Source organism: Mustela nivalis (assembly GCF_964662115.1).
Source record: "Mustela nivalis genome assembly, chromosome: 13".
Taxonomy (NCBI): Eukaryota; Metazoa; Chordata; class Mammalia; order Carnivora; family Mustelidae; genus Mustela; species Mustela nivalis.
This window is the reverse complement of record NC_139032.1, coordinates 6297445-6317083: the sequence shown is the minus strand read 5'-3', so window position 1 is coordinate 6317083 and position 19639 is coordinate 6297445.

Genomic DNA, 19639 nt, shown 5'->3' with positions numbered 1-19639 from the left:
GGGCGGTGCGGGGAGGGGCAACAGTATCGGCCCTGGCGCCGGTGCCCTTGCGCGCCGCGCTCTGGGCTGCAGGGGCGGCGCAGTGTGGACGCGGCTGTAGAGGGAGGGAGGAGGGAGGGGGAGAAGAGAGGGAGGGGTGAGGGGGAGAAAGGGGGGAGGGAGGGAGGGAGGCGGCCCCGAGAGGAGTGTGGATGTGAGATCGGCCGCGAGGGCCGGCCCGTAGCCAGCTGCTTCCTGACTGCGAGCGCCGGAGCGGGAGGGGGAAGAGGGTGGGGGCGGGCTCGCGGGTCACCGGGCTGGGGCTGGCCGGTCCGATGGCCGCGCTCCTGCCTCCCGTCCACACATTCACACACACACACACACTCGTTCCCGTGTGCCAGGGCGGTTAGGAGCTCCAGCCCAGGGGGACGGCAGGGAGACACTCTGCCTTCTTTCTCGGGCCCTATTTGGTAAACCGGCTTTTTTTTTTTTTTTTTCCCACTTGAAAAAGTATCCACATTTCGACAGGATCTGATGTCAAATAGTAAAGAACAAGCGGGGGAAAAAATACCCAATCGTAAAATTCAGAAAGAAAAACTTTTTAGAAGTGAGAAATGACAAAAGAGTCTTTCTGATCTACCGGGTTACAGGACCGTAACTTCGGAACATGGCTAGGTGAAGCACAGGAGTTGCCTTTGGCATCTCTTCTAAGTACAAGCAGAGAAGAAATGAAAATGTTACCTGAATAGAAACTCTAAAAACAGACTGTTAGGGACGGAGGCAAACCCCCTGCAGGGACGGCGTCCATACAGTGACACGGGGGCGCTTGCTCCGTACGAAGTCAACATCCTCACCTTCGTACCCCACTTCACTGTGACCCCAGCCCTTCTGCTTGGGTTGCTCAGAGCCTTCCCGCCGCGGTCCCCGGAAGGCCAGCTCTTAGTGGTTCCCCACACGCCGCTGCAGATGCACAGACTCCATCCTGGGAACCGATGCACAGGAAGCACAAATACCCTCTCGTCAGGCCTTTCTATAGGGACCTGTAGACTTCATCTCTCCCGGCGGCTCAGTCAGTTAAGCGACCAACTCTTTTTTTTTTCTGCTCAGGTCATGATCTCAGGCCAGTGCGATCAAGCCAACCACCTCTCCACACTGGGCCTAGAGTCTACTTAAGATTCTCTCACTCTCACTCACTCACTCTCTCTTTCCATCTCTTAAAAAAAAAAAAAAAGAATTCTACCAGTCCTTATATTCTATTCTAAGGGCTTTCACTCAAATATAAATGAGCATTCCTGTTAGCAAAAGAGAAGCCCTCAAGTACACAAATGACTCCCCCCCCCAAAAAAAGTGTTACTAATAATTTTCATTTATCTTACTTCAGAAAGAATATTACTAGAGTGGGTCTGTATCCAAAATATTGACATCACAGACAAAAGTCCATTTTCACAATACTTCTTATGTCTTGTTCTGGTCTGCTTTTCAAGACTGCCTTTGGGGAAGACATATTTTCCCTCCCTCAAAGACACAAACTCATCAGAATATTAATCATCAGAGTATCTGTCAGCAGAAGTGGAGGGAGGGAAATAAATTTATAAGTGCTTAGGATATGTCATTCTGTCAATTTTCCGGTTTCTTTCTCTGTTCTTCATCTCCTTTTAAATACAAGTATCCAAGCCCAAGAAGGCAATAGATGGGTTCAACCACACACAAGAAAAGACTCATAAAATGAAGCATGCAGCAACATCACAAAAACAAAGAAACCAAGTGGTGGAAGTTGCTATGACTATTCCGTTGTGGCTAGTTATTGCAACATGCCTGACATTCACAGAAAAACTCTTCCTCATTAACTCCAGCCTTCAGGAACAGAGCAAGTTGGGAACACGGACTCTGTAATGTGTCTCGGGAAATTCTCTTCATCCAGACTCTTGTGCTGTACCCAAGAATCCCCAGGAACAAGATAAGCCTGATTGGAAGCTCCAAAACACCAATCTACCATCTCTCAAATATTATTTTAAATACGATGGTTTTCATGCATGAAATGATATCCTAGGGGCTTGAAGAAGCTTCCAGAGCTTCCCACTTGATAGGAAGAGTTTAGCTGGAAGAGAAAAATAGTATGCTACACCCTACTTTAATCAATGGCTCATGGAAATAAAACACTGGGAAAACTATGAGTCATCAACCTGGAGATCCCCAAAATTCTCTTCACTTAGAGGAGCCCTAGGATGGGAATGGCATTCTTTATTTAGGTGGGATTTGCATGAGCCTCTAACATTCCTAAGACCTTTACCACTAACCAGGTACAGTAACTTCACTTGACTTTTTGTGTGTGTGTCCAGGAATGCAGATCTGCAATGTCCTTACATTCCATGGGCTATAGTAAAAATGCTACATTCTCAATAAAACCCTGGAGTGACTCAGAATGAGATCGGCACCTCTTCTAGACTAAATTGGTCAGCGGGGGTGGGGGAGGGGAGACTAAGAAATGGTGGGAAAGGAAACAGTGTAGTTCAGAAATGACATTCTCCCTTCCCCATAAGCTCTCCATCATGCTTAGGACTCACGCCCTGGCAGCCTTGTAGCCGGAGGTGGGAAGTGCAGTCTCCTTGCTATCTTCCCTCTCTGGAGCTGTCGGCTGTGTGTATCTTAACCGCTGACTCAGGGCAGCTGACTCAGCAGACAGAGCCCTCCTGCCAGCTCCAGTCCAGTTCTCATTCACTGGAGAAATATTCAGTGAGGACCGACTCTGTCCCAGGACAGGGCAGCGGTGGTGGGGGTGGGGGGTGGGGTAAAGGAATTAGCACTTGTAGGCACTGCACAAGGGAAGAGGTCACAGAAAGCATTCTGCCCAGGGCCGGGGATGTAGCAAACCCTCAAGAATGCTGGCTCTGCGTATGGCACCTTATCCCAGCAAGCGTATGAATAGCGTGGAGGGTCTCCTACATGGAAGCAAGGAAGCTGACGCTCAGTGAAGAGCTAAAGAGAGGGACAGGCAGGGCTAGGTTTGCCAGTCTTGAAGCCCCAAGTCCTTGCAACATTGCTCTTCTACAAAGTAATACCTCGTGTTCTCTGAATGTTCGCAAAGTACACTGCAAGTGTATGAAGGCATCTTGTGATCAGTGTCAGATAAGCACAGCGGAGTGTGGAGGAGGTGGGCATCGCTTCCTACTACACCCAACATGCAGGGGCTTGGCTGTTTCAGCCGGACTTTAAAGAAGGGACAGAGAACTGCTAAGAGAAGAAGACCACTGCAGGTGGAAGGAGCAGCCACAGAAAGGCACCAAAGCAGAGATTCCATGTACCGGCTCACACCAAGCAAGAGCACAAAACAGTACCCCCACAACAACAGCCCCGGAACACAGTGGACTCGGGGAGGGAACATCCTAACTATTGTTTGTGTCCGCCTGAGTGATCTGACAGTAAACCTTTACAAACTTGCCAAAAAAGAACACAATCAGATTCCTACTCCTGTAAAATGTCTATAGAGAAAAACAAGTTTTAACCCCCAAATGCAGGTAAGTTGAACTAACAGCACCAGTGATAGCATGCCTAGCAATCTCTCTCTCACACACACATACACACGTGTGTGCGCCTGTGCGCGCGCACACACACACGGGGGTTGGCAAGAGTCCAGTTATGTAGAAATGCAGTGGAAAAACTCAGTGTTTGCCAACTTAAAGAGGGGAAATAAATGTGTCAGATGGAAACTTTCCATTTTACCTTCCTAAGTGAATAGTACAGATAGTGGAATGTTATCAGTGCTTGATACCCTAATAAAACATTTAAGTTGATCTTTCAACTAATTTTGCCACAAGTGTGGTCAGCTCAGACTCTCCTGCTTTCACAGCACTGACGCAATTTTTTAAAATTGTTATTTACACCCATTACATTCAGAGCATCATACCTCTTTTCCTTTCTGAGGCTGAAACTATAACTCAAAGTCTAAAATGTATCATTCCTTCGGCAACTGACCAAAATCTGAAATATTTTACTCAATACAATGCCTCTTCATCTTTTTTGTCGGGGGGGGGGGCATAAAATTTTTCTTCCTATTTTATACAAACCCGATTGGCATGCATCTTGTGTTCTACAAAGTTTGGCAAGGTATTTCTTGACATACTACTAATGTATATCTACAAAGAGTTTACCAAAATTTAAAAAAAAAAAAAAAAAGTTCATGGACATCTACAACATTCCACGGGCAGCCAGTCTCTTACTATTTACCATTCAGCATCCATACTGGTCACTTCTATATGGTACATAATATAAAATTAATTACCCCTTCATAACACTATCTGTCCCTAACTTGCCTTCTCCAAGTCCCTTCTCATAGGGAGAATGGACGCTTCTTCACAAGCCTTTTGTGGCCTAGCAATACAGCTGGGCACTAGTAAGTAATTAATGCTAAGTGAGTGAATGAATGAATGAGGAAAGGACATTTTTTTTCTGCTTTGAGGGGTGGGGAAGAGCACGAAGGACTGTCTTTACCCATGGATGTGATCATTCCAATACTCCCAAAGAGTCCAAACACCTGACATTCTCTTTCTGGGCCCCGAGACGCATCGTTGTAAACAGAAGGTTCTTACTTCTTGGGGAAGAGCACTGTCTAAGCACTGCTTATCATCAGGAGGGGAAGCCTCCTCCCTCTCTTCCTCCTCCACGGCCCCAACGATCTTCCCCCAACTGACACCCCACTCCTCTACTGCCACACCACACTAGGTCATTTGCATCACATCCTGAATTCTACCAACAGGAAAAAATATGTACTACATATTGAGACGAAAAAAGAAGGAAAATATAGAATGAGAGTGCAAGGAGGAAAGTGATTTTTTAAAAAAGTAAGAGGAGGCTGGGGTGCTGGCCGGCTCAGTTGGCTGTGTGTCAGACTCTTGGTTTTGGCTCAGGTCATGATCTCAGGGTTGTGGGATCGAGCCCCACATCAAGCTCCGTGCTCAGTGGGGCATCTGCTCGTCCCTCTCTCCCCTCCTCTGCCCCTCCCTGCATATGCAGGCTTTCTCTGTTTCTCTCTCTCAAATAAATAAATAAAAACCTTGTTTTTAAAAAAATAAGTAAAAAATAAAACCAGGAAGCGAGGAAGGGAAGACAACATTAGGACATCATCAAGATAAGTGAGAACAATGAGTAAGTTGTGGATAGAATTAGGCTCTGGGGGGAAAAAAAAAAAAAGTGACCCAGTGGCTTTTTGGACTCTTCCCCAGTCACCTCAAATTCTAAATAGACCTGTCTGCAAGGGAGTTTGAATGCATCTGGAAATTGTCTACAAATTCTAAGGCCTCATGATGCTGAAATACTCGGGACGTTTCCATAAACACTCCGATCCCCCTTTTGACCATGTACAGGACGGGGGAGGATGGTTTTATTGTCCATCAGACAAATGACCAACTGCCCCCATAGGAGACACGCCCTGGGCAAAGCATTGATGCCCTTCAGGTTGGAACACTGTTCTAAGTTCATTGCCTGCATTAGTTCCCTTAATTCTCATGACATCCCAATGAGGTGAGATTTAGCACAAGTTCTATTTTACAAATGATGAAACAGAGGCAGAGAGAAGTAGGTTATATTTGCAGCATTACTCAGCTTGTGGGGGAATGACCAGGATTCCAGGAGAAATGTTCTCCCACATTAACCATTCCTCTACTAGTCTTTCCATGCAGGGAGCCCTGCCTCCCCCAGACACTTGTTTGTCCATTCACTCAGGCAGGATAGTGTGTTAGAAGAAGCTCTGGAATCAGAAAACCTAGAAATCCTAACTCTACCACTTCTGGGATCCCTTGGGCTGGTTCCTGAACCACTCAGGACCTCAGTTCTGTTACCTGGGTTATTACAAAGATTAAGTGGAAAGTACAAGACTGGCCAGCACATGTACACCCAGGGGCTTTGTCTACAGATGAAGGACACAGCATAAGAATGACAGGGAGAACTAACCCCTGCCCCCAGCTCCAGGAATGGGTGTGATGTCTCTGAGTACAATCTCTCTCCCCTGATCAAAGTGAATGGCTCACAAATTCAGACCTAAGGCAATCAGGGCTTCCCCAAGCCAGAGAGATTAGTTCACTGATGGGCATGTGCCCTAATTTAGGTCAATATGATGTGAAGAGAAAGCTCTGGCTACAGGGATTGTCTCAGTGATGGGAATATGACCCAATTTGGGCCAGTGAGATGTAAGAGGAAAGCCCTTAGATAGCTTCAAATATAGCATCTCTTCTCTCTAGGGAGCCATTAGAAAGGTGGCTTTTCCTCTTCTGTATGTTGTGAAGAGACAAAAATGAAGCTGCCTTCTTTTCAGGCTGCCAAGGAAGGTGACACTTTGTGAAAAGCAAGGTGGAGAAGGTAGCAGAAAACAGACCAGAGCCCTGATGGAACCATACCTGATCTCCATCCAATTTCTGGATTGTTTCATCTTTGGGAGCTAAAAGATCCCTCTTATAGAAGTACCCAAGGTGTTCAGTATATAATGGAGGGTATAAAGAAAAGCAATACTTAATAACTTACAGGAGTTCACACCCAATAATAAATACTTAATTTTTATGTTATCATGTTAGCCTGGTTATTTAAAAAAAAAAAAAAGTTGTTGCTCATGTTCTTTTTGAGATCCTCCTACCATTTGGTCATATATTAAACAAGAGACATTCTACTTCGGTAATTACACAATGCCCCCTTTCAGACCAGCTGGTCAACCTTTGGGAGTCAGATAGAGTAGCTTATCCATTTGGTTGTCAGACAAGTGCCTCAAAAAGGCAGGCCATTTCAATGTGTTCTCAGTTACTGGTTAACAAATATAGCCTCAGAACTCAGCACCTAATAGGAAGTGTGTGCATTCCCAAATTCCTATTGAAATTGGACTTTATCTCACTCCCAGATAAAACAGAGTCCAGATTTTCCTGGAATGACATTTGGAAGTAAAAAAGTAGAAAAGATCTGCGCAGACATCTCTGAGTCCTACTCATTTCTGCTGCTGTCATTCATCCCACCTGACAAAGTTTCAGTTCAGCCTGGAATATCGCTGTCCCCATCCCCAGCGACTGAATGTTATTTAAAACTCAGCTATAGATACCAGTTGGGCTACCGGCATAAGCAGCAGGAACAGGATCCTCCGATTCTAGGTCGAACTTGGGGGCCAGCAGTTAGAACGTCTGAGCCTAACAACAAGGATGTTATCTCACCTGGTTGTACAGGTCAGAAACAGTCTCCCTGCCACTGCTTTCATTTTCCTTCCAGTAAGAAGGGGACATTCGGGAGAATGTGTGAGTGGCAGGTTATAAGCCATAAGCTTAAGACACAGCTTAGTGATGGCAATAATAAAAGCTCGCATTTATCAGGGGTTTATTGTGTGCCGGGGCTGAGGCAAAGTACTTGAGATTCTAGATCTCATTCAGTCCTCACAGAGCTCAGTCTCCTATGCGGGGGAGGCAGGACGAGACCCCAGCTAAGGCTAGGGCACAGGCCCTCAGCCACACCGCCCCACTGCCCCCACACAGGACTGCTTACTGGAAGACATTCTGATGAGATACGTGCTAACAACAATTACATGTAAACTTCATAAATAAAATACACCGTATAGACGGTATGTGTCATGACTAGTTACAGGACACTACCAAGTGACACTACACTACCATGTTCCTCAAAACCTACCTTGAACACTCTTCCGATTCCCCAAACCTTTGCATCTGTTCTCCTGTTATACTGAATGTCCGCTTCTCTACAAGGCTCTATAAGGCTGTTTATTATAGAGAGAATAATGTCCCCCCAAGAATGCCTATTTCCTCATCCCTAGAATCTGTGAATATGTTGGGTTAGAGGGCTAAATGGAATTAAGGTGCAGATGGAATTAAAGTTGCTAACAAAATGACCTTAAAATGGAAAGATGATTCTGGATTATCCGAGTGGGTCCAATGTAATCCCAGGAGCCCTTCAAAGTGGAAGAGGGAGGCAGAAGAGAAGCTTCAGAGACAGTGACCCGGCAACCACAGAGGGGCCAGAGAGGCGCCACGTTCTTCCTGGCCATGCAGATGGAGGAAGGAGCCTCAAGCCAAGGGACGCAGGCAGCCACTAGAAGCTGGAAAACACAATGAAGCAGTCTTCCCCAACACCCCCAGAAAGGAAGCAGCCCTTCCAACGCTGGACCTCAGCTTAGTGACACCCAAGTCAGGCTTCTCTCTTACAGAACTGTGAGATGTGAATTGGGTTCTTTAAGTCACTAAGTGGAGGGCACGCGGCCACAGCAGCTACAGGAAACAAGACACACGTTCCGAGCTCTCCCCTCTCCCCTCTGCTCCAGAGCCAGGTGCTGCGGTGCTATGTCCCCAGGGAAATGGCCCTCGCTAGCATTACACATGATTATGCTATTGGAGAACCGGACCGACACATCCCAGGCCTTCCCTTGATTCCAGATTCCCTCAGGAGCCCCGTGAATGAGCTTCGGGATTCATCCAAAGCCGCAGCTCTGCCTCTGCCCACCTTCTGCCGAGACGAGGGAGGAGGTCCAGTGAAATGACCACGAGGCCATGAACTGGAAGGAAGCGGTGGGCAGGAGGAGGAGAAAAGAAGAGAACAGCAGGAGGCAGGAAGAAGATCAAGAGGCTGACGGAGGAAAAGGGAAGAAAAGAAACGGAGGACCATGCGGTCCGAGAAGAGTAGGAAGACCCAGAGCCTGGGGGTGGGAGAGAAGAGGGAAAGACAGAAGACAAGCGGGGGCCTTGCTCTCTGCCCCCACCCCTCTCCCACCTGCCCGAGCTCCTGCCCTCTCAGGCTCCGGTTCTGGTGACTGGTGCCCCCAGCAGCTCCTCAGGCCGGCTGCCCTTCAGATTACCTGACTGGGCCTCCCCGCTGAGATTCTGATTGAGTGGCCCGGATGAGATCTGGTCGTCGGGACTTTCTCGAACTTCCCAGGGACTGTAATAGGTAGCCGGGGTGAAGAACCACGTCCCACAGGCCTCCCCGCCCTCGTCAGCCCACTGGAATGGACCACGCCCTCCCGTCAGAGCCCTCATCTGTGTCCTGCACTGGGCACTCATCCTAAAGCCAGAGGCACGGCATCGAGCCGGCTCTGACTGCTGGGATTCAGTTCCGGCCCCACACTTACTGGCCAAGGAACCCTGGGCAGGGGGGCACTCTCTGTGCCTGTCTCTCCAGCTGCAGAACAGGAACAAGCACCGTCACAGACACTCAAGGAGTTAATGTTTGAGAGGCCCTTAGAATGGCGTCTGCCACACCGAGCACACGGAAAGAGCACTCGTTAGATCACGCCAAATCAGCCAGCTTCATCTCTGCTTGCTGCTGTGTCTTGCCATGCTCTCTAACCTTTTATGTAAATGACCCCTGCCCCCTCCAAGAACTGGGCTCCCTATGCTATATCCAAAGCCACTGCACTCTGCATAAAAGACACTCAGTAAAGTCAGTTACGTGAACAATAACAAAACAACAACAACAACAAAACAGAAAATAATCTTTTTAAACGTAATCTGTTCATTAAAATCAAGAACTGGCTATGAAAGAACAATCATTTAGGGGCGCGTGGGTGGCTCAGTCGGTTGAGCGTCCAACTCTGATTTCGGCTCAGGTCATCTCAGGGTTGTGAGATCGAGCCCCACATCAGGCTCCATGCTCAGCGAGGAGTCTGCTTGAGATTCTCATTCGTTCTCCCTCTGCCCCTCCCCACCCCACTCCTGTGCATGTGTGCGTGTGTGTGTGTGTGTGTGTGTGTGTGTTACCACCGGAGCTCCTCCCTGATGAGCAATGCCCTCTGGAGGAAAGCAGCACAGGACACCTGAGTCCGCAGGGGAGCAGAAAGGAAACGCGAGGCAGGAGGAGTCCCGAAGTCCCGAGCACTACCAATTCTCTAGCAGGCTCAGAAGGACAGAAAGGAAGACTAAGATAGAACAGGGGCAGAGGCGCTGGAGAAATACCCAGGTGAAGGGCATGAAAGGCCGCAGAAAGCAAACTTTGTTCCTTGTGATTGTGCCTATGGCTGCCCAGCCTAGATTTCTATCTGGACAGCTGATTTACATACACACGCACATACATTTTAACTCTGAAAGTAGACCTTCCATATGTGTTTTATTTACTCTCGTTTCTTTTTTATCTTTACCAGTTGGCCTATTTTTTTCTTCTTCACATTACATCAGGAGACCTTCATTGCAACCAGCCACTCAGCTTGGGGATGGCGGAATAACGCCGAAAAAGACATTTGAGACGAGATGTAGAACTTCGTATTAGGGCACAATAACATTTACAAGGCACAAATTTGGCGGCCAAAAGATTTTTCTCAAAGGTATGAAAAAATGTCTGTGCTCTATTTTCAAAGAAACCAAATAAGACATGGTCCCTGAATCACTGTCTGAATGCAAACAGCATTTGGCTTTGATCTGAGTTGTTGAAAACTATGACCAATTTATCCCACGGATGCCAAACCATCAGAGAATGTTTTTAAGTCTGGATTTCCATATCGGGATTCAACTACACACTTTTTCTCTTCATTTCACATTACACAGGGCCAACCCGAAATAGTACTTCCAACAATGGATGTAGTTGGGATGATGATTTCATATCTAGGGGCACAAAAGCTCCTAGTAGCAGGGAGTAGAAAACCTCTTTTCCTATAGACACACTCCTGTGTCCTGAGAAAAAAAATACAGAATCATAAGTGAACAGTAAATGGGATTATTGGATGTAAAAATCCTCCTCTGCTATATTAATGATGATTTCATAGGAAGGCTCAGCCAGTTTCTGAGTAAACGGTTGATAATGAAAATCTCCCAAACTCATTTTTCTAGTGTATCTGTCCCAACAAATCTGCCCTGGGCCGGGCCTGCTGTCAGCCTTCTTGCTTTCCACCTCGTCCAAGAAGAGTCACTGGTGATATTCTGAATTTTATTTGTAAACTTAAACAAATATAAACTTATTTTTAACAAGTATATATATTAACAAATATAAAATTTATAAACTTAAACTTAAACATGTTCACATGCAGCGGGGGCGGTGAGGGGAACAGATTCAGCCCCAAAGGAAAGTGCAGCAGCCATCTTGCAAACATGTGGAGCATACGAAGACCTTCCTGCAATGAGTCAATAACCACCCTCAGGATCTCAGTGGATTTGGAGGCGGGGGTTGGAGGGGTGAGGGGGCTATGAGGACTTGATCAGTGCTTAAATCTCCAAAGTACTCCTCACTCTGCCAACCTTTCTGAAATAAGTAACCTGGGGTGGTGATATTGATGTTTTGCATAACTTCTCTAGGTTCCAGGGCTCCAAATTACCTGAAGGCAGGCCCTTATCTAAAATCACAGTCTGAAGCTAGAGATCAGACTCATTCAGAATTCTGGGTATATCTATACACACAAGGTTGGGAGGATTTTAGATGGCCCCTATAGGATGGAGTCTTCACAGAAGGGCCACATCTGAAAGCTGGAGGTGTCTTTATAGGAGTTCGGAATCCCAAAGGGTCTGTGGATAGAAGTGTCTACCTGCTATAATCCCGCATCTTTTATTTTAGGTCCTTATTCTGAGAAGTGGTCCCTAAACTCATCAGATTCCCAAAGAGGTCCACACACAACAAAGTTTCCCGGGCCCACAACGCTCGGCTGCAGCCCCCTCATTCCGGAGCTGTCTGTGTCCGCTCCTCCTCCCTACTAGACTCCTCCAAACCTAACTAGTGCACTCCCACCCGGACCCAGCCCTGCCCTCCCCGGCACCAGGCCTCAAGGACCTGACCCCCCTGCCTCTGGCCTTATCAACCACCTCTGCGCTCTGGGGTCCTCTCCCCGACTTCCTACAATACCATAATTCCCCGTTTGCTTTTGCTTTTCCAAAGTCTGCTAGCAATGGCTGGCTGACAGGGAGAAGGGAGCTGGTTAGACCACAGATCACAGGAATTTAGTTCTAGGATGTTTTATTTTTCAGAGTGAGGCTGTTTTAATTTAACAATCGGAAAAACAGGTAATATTTTTTTTTCAAGTTCTCTACTGCTGTTCCTCCTCCATATTTCTCCTGGCTGCTTCTCCTATTTCTCTTCCTCCTTCTGCCACCTGGATGTGCTGTCCCACGGCGCCTTCCACTCCATGCCCACGCCCGTGAGGGCCCCACTCTCACTCCGACACCACGCTGCGGAACCTCCAGAAGCTTGGAAGCCGGCTCTCCGAGCTGTGCGGCCTCAGCCCTCAGCGATCCCTCCACCTCGCTGCTACTCAGTTCACTCGTCAATAGGAAGAGCCCACAGTTCTAGGCACTTACTCAGGCCACCAACTCTATCTGTATCCACTCGTTTAATCCCCACAACCGCCCTATGACAGGAGCCATGTTATCCCCATTTAACACATGCACACACTGAGGTACAGAAAGGTTACATTTCTTGCCCAATAAGCAGCTCCTCTACGTATCCTAGTCTTCTGGCTTCAGAGTTGGCCCTGTCAGCACTCTGCTATGTTGCCTCTTAGGGGAAGAAAAAAGAGCCTCTAAAATGAGAGCCCCACACCTGCAGAGCAGTACTCTTCTGCTGATTAGCGATAACAGGGGTGGGGGGAAATGCCTGGCACGTTGGTGTCATCATCATCTTCCTCTAAAGGTCATTACTCTGACCTTTACCCATAAAAATCCACTAACTGGCCAAACTCGTCTGCCTACAGAATCCACAGGACCCTCCGCTGGAAGAAGTCAGCAATTCAACTGTCTTCCCCTGCAAGCCACTGTCTCACTCTCACTTGGTCTTTGTGCTCACGGACCCCCTCCTCTGCCCGTGTCCCCTTCACCATCCTGCTTGCCCCAAGGGCCGGCATCAGGCCATTGTTCAGTCCCTGTCACGACTCAAAGCCCTCAGTTCTCACTGGTCTCCCTGCCTCCACTCTGGCGCTCCACAAATGTGATGTTCAGACTACTTCAAACATGAATGGCCCTGGACCTGACTCCTTAAACTTGGGCCTCGCACCCTCCCCCTGGCAGTGCCCCTGCCCAACAGCCCATTCTTCACCCGAATGGGCCAGTTACTATAAGCATCCCCAAACTCGCCTTCAGCTTTACTTCTGCCTGTGACGCCTTCTCGGGACCAGGATCCAGCCTTAGGATCAAGTTCCAAAACCAGCTTCTCCTGCAGTCCTATGTGGACCCTCACTCCTTTGCATTTTGTACTGTGTGTGTGTGTGTGTGTGTGTGTGTGTGTGTGTTGGGGGGGATTTGGAGGAGGTGAGGGAGGTGTCTGTGCACACAGTCCTTCCCAACTCTCCCTGACCTATAATGTCTTACACAAGCCTGGAACTCAGTATTTGTTAAAAACATGGATTTATGAATGGGGAAAAGTAAAGCCTGGAAAGGTTCACTGATACAACCCGCAGATCCGTGAGCTGAACGGCAGTATTACGTAAGAGTTAACATAGTAAGCTAGACGGTCTGAGTTTCAGCCAACACTCTATCATTTATTAGCTGGTGTGAGCTGGGAAAAGTCACTTACCCACTATGTGCCTCAATTTTCTTATCAGTAAAATGGGAATAATAGTACTCATCCGGAGAATGGTCACGAGGATTAAGTGAATTAATGCATAGAAAATGTTAGGAATGGTCCCCAGCACATTGTGAGCTCTCAACTGTTAGCGGCTGCTGCTGTTGTTGTCAACGGCAGAGCCAGAACTAGAGCTGAGGACCCCGGACTCCCAGTCCAGTGCTCCTCACACTGGCTTCATCTTCTGGCACCATGCCCCAACTCTGGGTTCAACGTCCCTGCTCCATGTAGAAGAGACACATGCGCCTACATATGTGTCCACACACACACACACACACACACACAAACACACACACATTGAAGTCAACAGGTGGATAAATTCTGTTTTTCCATTTAAGGTAGTCTAGAACTTTGACGAAGCTGCAGTATCTTTAGTCAGAAGGAAAAGGAAGGAACTGGAGGAGGGCGGGAGGGAAGGAGGATGAAGGGAGTCCTCTGTCCGTCACAGTGCCGGACAGCCTCTCGCATCTGAGAGAGACGTGAGCCATCGCGTCCTTTTAGCTTCCCCAGCTCCAAGATAATCCCACTAGCCGTATCCGAAATGGCATCGTCACAGGAACGTCATACGGAGAAGATCATTGTCTGTGGGTCCAGGCAGCACGGGATTCAGATGTCGCCCTTTCACTACTAGCTCTGGGACAGCAGGCAAACTGCTAACCCTCCATCCCTGAGCCTGTGCTGTTCTCCCTCCACGGGGCTCTCGGGAGCATCCACGAACTGATCCGTGGAAGGCAATCAGCCCCGTGCCTGGCGCCCAGTGCGGGCTGTGAGTACCAGTCCTTTGGGCTACGGAGCACTCCCTTCCTCTCATTCCAGGTTAGGTGAAGCCCTCCTGAGACTGCACCTTAACGGGAAGCTGAGTTTCGTGTGACTTTGTTTATCAGAATCCAGAGGGCTGGAATTCCCCAGGGATTGAGTGCTGCTAGGATAAAAGTGGGAAGCCCCGAAAAGCCGATCTACCAACACACAGCGTGTCAAGTCCTTCCCTGGCTGCCTTTCCCTCCTCCACGGTCCTTCCATCCTTCCCAATCCCCGGGTACACTCACTCAGGGCAAGTGCCTTCTCTCTCTGATACCACTTCCACCAAAGAGGTCCAAGGCTCTGATCTGGGATCTCACTTGGTTTAGGAAGTGGACTTTCTCATGCCTCCTGTCATGTGTCCCAGCTGCATCTTCCCGGAAGAGGAAGCAAATCCTAGGCATCCTTGTTATCACCTCTCGTGCACTCTTCCAACTGAGTGGCAAAGTATTGAGAGGATAAGCCATCAGGACCATCTCCTCGATGAGGAGCTGAAAGCTGAATGGTTTATCAAACAACACCAGGACCATGCTGTCGTGGTGATCACAGCTTTGTAGTAAAGCTTAAAATCAGGCAACGTGATGCCCCCAGTTTTGTTTTTCTTTTTCAACATTTCCTCAGCAATTTGGGGTCTCTTCTGATTCCACACAAATCTTAGGATTGTTTGCTCCAGCTCTTTGAAAAATACCAGTGGAATTTTGATTGGAAAGGCACTGAAAGTATAGATTGCTCTAGGCAGTATAGACATTTTAACAATGTTTATTCTTCCAATCCAAGAGCATGGAATGGTCTTCCATCTTTTTGTGTCTTCTTCAGTTTCTTTCATGAGTGTTCTGTTGTTTCTTGAGTACAGATAGATCCTTTACCTCTTTGGTTAGGTTTATTCCCAGGTATCTTATGGTTCTTGGTGCTATAGTAAATGGGATCAATTCTCTAATTTCCCTTTCTGTACTTTCATTGTTAGTGTATAAGAAAGCAACTGATTTCTGTGCATTGATTTTGTATCCTGCTACATTACTGAATTGCTATATGAGTTCTAGTAGTTTGGGAGAGGAGTATTTTGCGTTTTCCATATAAAGTATCATGTCATCTGTGAAGAGAAAGAGTTTGACTTCTTCATTGCCAATCTGAATACATTTTATTTCTCTTTGTTGTCTGCTTGCTGTTGCTAGGACTTCTAATACTATGTTGAACAAGAGTGGTGAGAGTGGGCATCCTTGTCGTGTTCCTGATCTCAAAGGGAAGGCTGTCAGCTTTTTTCCATTGAGGATGATATTCACTGTGGGTTTTTCATAGATAGATTTTATGAAGTTGAGGAATGTTCCCTCTATCCCCATACTTTGAAGAGTTCTAATCAGTAGAGAGCCCAGGTATGCACCCTCAAGTTATGGTCAACTAATCTTTGACGAAGCAGGAAAAAATATATAGTGGAAAAAAGACAGTCTCTTCAATAAATGGTGCTGGGAAAATTGGACAGCTATGTGTAGAAGAATGAAACTCGATCATTCTCTTACACTGTACACAAAGATAAACTCAAAATGGATAAAAGACCTCAATGTAAGGCAGGAATCCATCAGAATCCTAGAGAAGAACATAGGCAGTAACCTCTTTGACATCGGCCACAGCAACTTCTTTCAAGATATGTCTCAAAGGCAAAAGAAACAAAAACAAAAATGAACATTCAGGACTTCATCAAGATCAAAAGGTTCTGCACAGCAAAGAAAACAGTCAACAAAACAAAGAGGCAACCCACAGAATGGAAGAAGATATTTGCAAATAACAGTACAAAGGGCTGATATCCAAGATCTATAAAGAACTCCCCAAACTCAACATATACAAAACAGATAATCATGTCAAAAAATGGGCAGAAGACATGAACAGACACCTCTCTAATGAAGACATACAAATGGCTAACAGACACATGAAAAAAATGTTTATCATCACTAGCCATCAGGGAGATTCAAATTAAAACCACATTGAGATACCACCTTACGCGAGTTAGAATGGCCAATATTAACAACACAGTAAACAACATGTGTTGGAGAGGATGTGGAGAAAGGGGAACCCTCTTACACTGTTGGTGAGAATGCAAGCTGGTGCAGCCACTTTGGAAAACAGTGTGGAGGTTCCTTAAGAAATTAAAAATAGAGCTTCCCTATGCCCCTGAAGTTGCACTACTGGGTATTTATCCCAAAGATACAGACATAGTGAAGAGAAGGGCCGGGCACCTGTACCCCAATGTTCAAGCAGCAATGGCCACAGTCGACAAACTGTGGGAAGAACCAAAATGTCCTTCAATGGACGAATGGATGAGGAAGATGTGGTCCATATACACTATGGAGTATTATGCCTCCATCAGAAAGGATGAATACCCAACTTCTCTATGAACATGGACGGGACTGGAAGAGATTATGTTGAGTGAAATAAGTCAAGCAGAGAGTGTCAATTTTCATATGGTTGCTTATTTGTGGAGCATAAGGAGTAACACAGAGGACCCGGGGAGCTGGAGAGGAGAAGGGCGTTGAAGGAAATTGGAGGGGGAGACGAACCATGAGAGACTGTGGACTCTGAGAAACAGAAGGTTTTTGGAGGGGAGTGGGGTCGGAGGTTGGATGAGTCCGGTCGTATTAAGGAGGGCACGTATTGCATGGAGCACCGGCTGAGTACACAAACAATAAAATCTGGAACACTGGAAAGAACTTTAAAAAATAAACAAAGTTTAAAAACAAAAACAATACCAGTGCCTGTCCTGTCAGTGTCTCTCACTTCAGTCAACATTCCAGAACTCTACTGTCTATGTAATGACATTTTCTGATGTAAATTCCCATTCATTAATGTGTCTCAGAACAAAGCTTTATTTTTAAATGAAATGAATTTCTATTTTTAAAATCTTTAAGCAGATTCTAACCCTTCCAAAACAGAATTAAGTTCTAGCTTCCCCCCTGAGCAGAGCCATCTTTGAAATCTATGTGGTGCAACCATAACTTACATAACAGCATTCAACCAAATACTAGTTCTTTCATTTTCCACCCAAGGCTGCTGATATGTTTCCTCAAGGGAGAACTCTTCTCATGAGAGAGACTCTTACAGAAGACATAAACTTGGAATACCATACTTTGTGCAGCTATGTCCTCATGAACTTCCCCCATGAAACGTGTGGGTGCTGGCAGAGAGCTTTCCTAGGCTTCAGGTCCAGCCTCTTAGGACACCTCCTCTGAGCCAAAACAAACAGGAGGTTCCCCGTAGGAAAAAGTGTACCTAGGGCAGGTCAGTAGGTGGCGCCATTTCCCCAGCGTTAGTCCTGACCCTAGCTCAGTGGTACCTGGCTGTGTTCCCCAGGTCTAGGCTCCAGATGCTGTTGTCCCAAAACACTACGCCACCCTACATCTCGAAGGGAACCAGACAGGCACTACCTATTACGTTTTAAAGGAAAATACATTATCATCTGGAGTGATGATCATTTTTACAAAACCTATTCCCCTTTATGAAGCATACGCTACACTTCCACCAGCTCCCCCAATGCCACTGTCATTCCATCCCCACCAAAAAAGATTTCCCTGGCTTTTTCTGGCTTTGGAAGAGAGGAGAGGAGCCCCATAAACTATGTTCTAAGGGATAATCATTAAATTCATCTACTCTTGCCAAGCCGGGATTGCTCATGTGATAGTCAACGTAAGTGTCTCACAGATTCTTCCAGAAAGTCCCACCACCTGTCTTTCTTGCTTTTAAAATCCATCTTCATTTTCTGTGGCTCTTTAGCTAGATTGATTTTATTACAGGTCAACAAGATATTTGAGCAGTTCCTACTATTTAGCCAGAAACAGAGGAGCACCTTCAAGTTGCTTAATATAGATGAAAAACAAAGACACACACACACACACACACACACACACACACACACAGAAAGAAAAAAGGAAAGACGAAGACACTTCAGACACATGCACAGGACACTCCATGTTGGGGACAAATGGGGGTGCATGTCAAGACCACCATGGTAGGTCCCAGAGCAGAGGGCTTACCGAGGCCTGTGGGGCAGGGAGGCTCCTCGGAGGATGCTAGACTAAGAGTCTTGAGGCATGGCTGAGCTTTGGACTGTTACAAAGAGGAAGAGTCCTTCTGGAGAGTAAGGAAGAGGCCTGGAGAAGATGATGGAGAGATCCCATCAGTGAAAGTGCAATGAGCACAACAGCAGAGGCAGGAGGGAGCACAGGCAGGTCAAGGGTGAGGAGTGCAGTGGCCTTGTTCATGCTGAGCAGCAGTGGGGAAGAAAGTCTGCAAAGCAGGCTGGGATTGCAGCTGGCATTTCTGAACTATGGAACCAAGGAAGGGCTCTGGACAAGCGTCTGTCTCCAAGGTTGCACTCTGCTGTAACAATGGTGATGAGGATTTACATGCAGCTAAAAACAGTTTAAAAACAAAGGCACTGGTGTCAGAAAGCTCCTGGCTTGAGTCCCAGCTCTCTGGTTCACTCTCACTGTGACCCTAGATGTGTTTTTTTAAGTTCTCCAAACATCAGTTTTTTCATCGGTAAAATGGGCTTAAAAATAGTAACGACTTCATAAAGCTGTTACAAAATTTAAATCTGGTAATGAATACCAAACCCAACGACACCCCGAAGTAGGACATGTAAGACTGTGAACCGGCACATAGCTGGCTTCGTCTTCTTAGTATTTCCCAAATTTGTCTAAAGATAAGAATCATCTCAGATGCCTGCATAACCCAGACTATCCACCTGTAACCTTGGAGTTATCTTCCCCCTTGAAACTGAAATTCGACAGAGTTGGGGTAGAGCCCAGTTTCTGTGTTTGAAAGTATGCAGAGTGATTCTTATCATCGAGGAAGTATGGGGACACTGGCAGCATTTCTGAAAACAGTGGTTCTTAAACTTCATTCTGCATCAGAATTTCTGGTTGCCAGTGAAAATACAGATTGCTGGTCCCCACTTCCAGAGTTTCTGATTTAGGAGGTCTGGGGGAGAGCTTGAGAACAAGCCCTGCTAAGAAGCTGCTAGGTGATGCTGACATTGCTGTGGAGGGAGCGGAGGGCGGCTCGTTGAAAATGGTTGCTCAGAACCAAGTCCAAGGGCCTGGTGCATCAGAAGCACTTGAGAGGCTGACTGTACAGGTGTTTCCAGAAGGTCCAAAACTGGCCTACAGTTCCACACTTGTAACCACAATTCCCAACAAACACTGAGTTTTAAGAGCCCTGCTCTAGGTACAGCTTTAGAACATGACAATGTATGTGTATACGCACACATGTGCACATGCACGCACAAACACACACACACACACACACACACACACACACCTTAATTTTAAAGGTATATATATATTTTTTTAATTTTTTCTTAAAGATT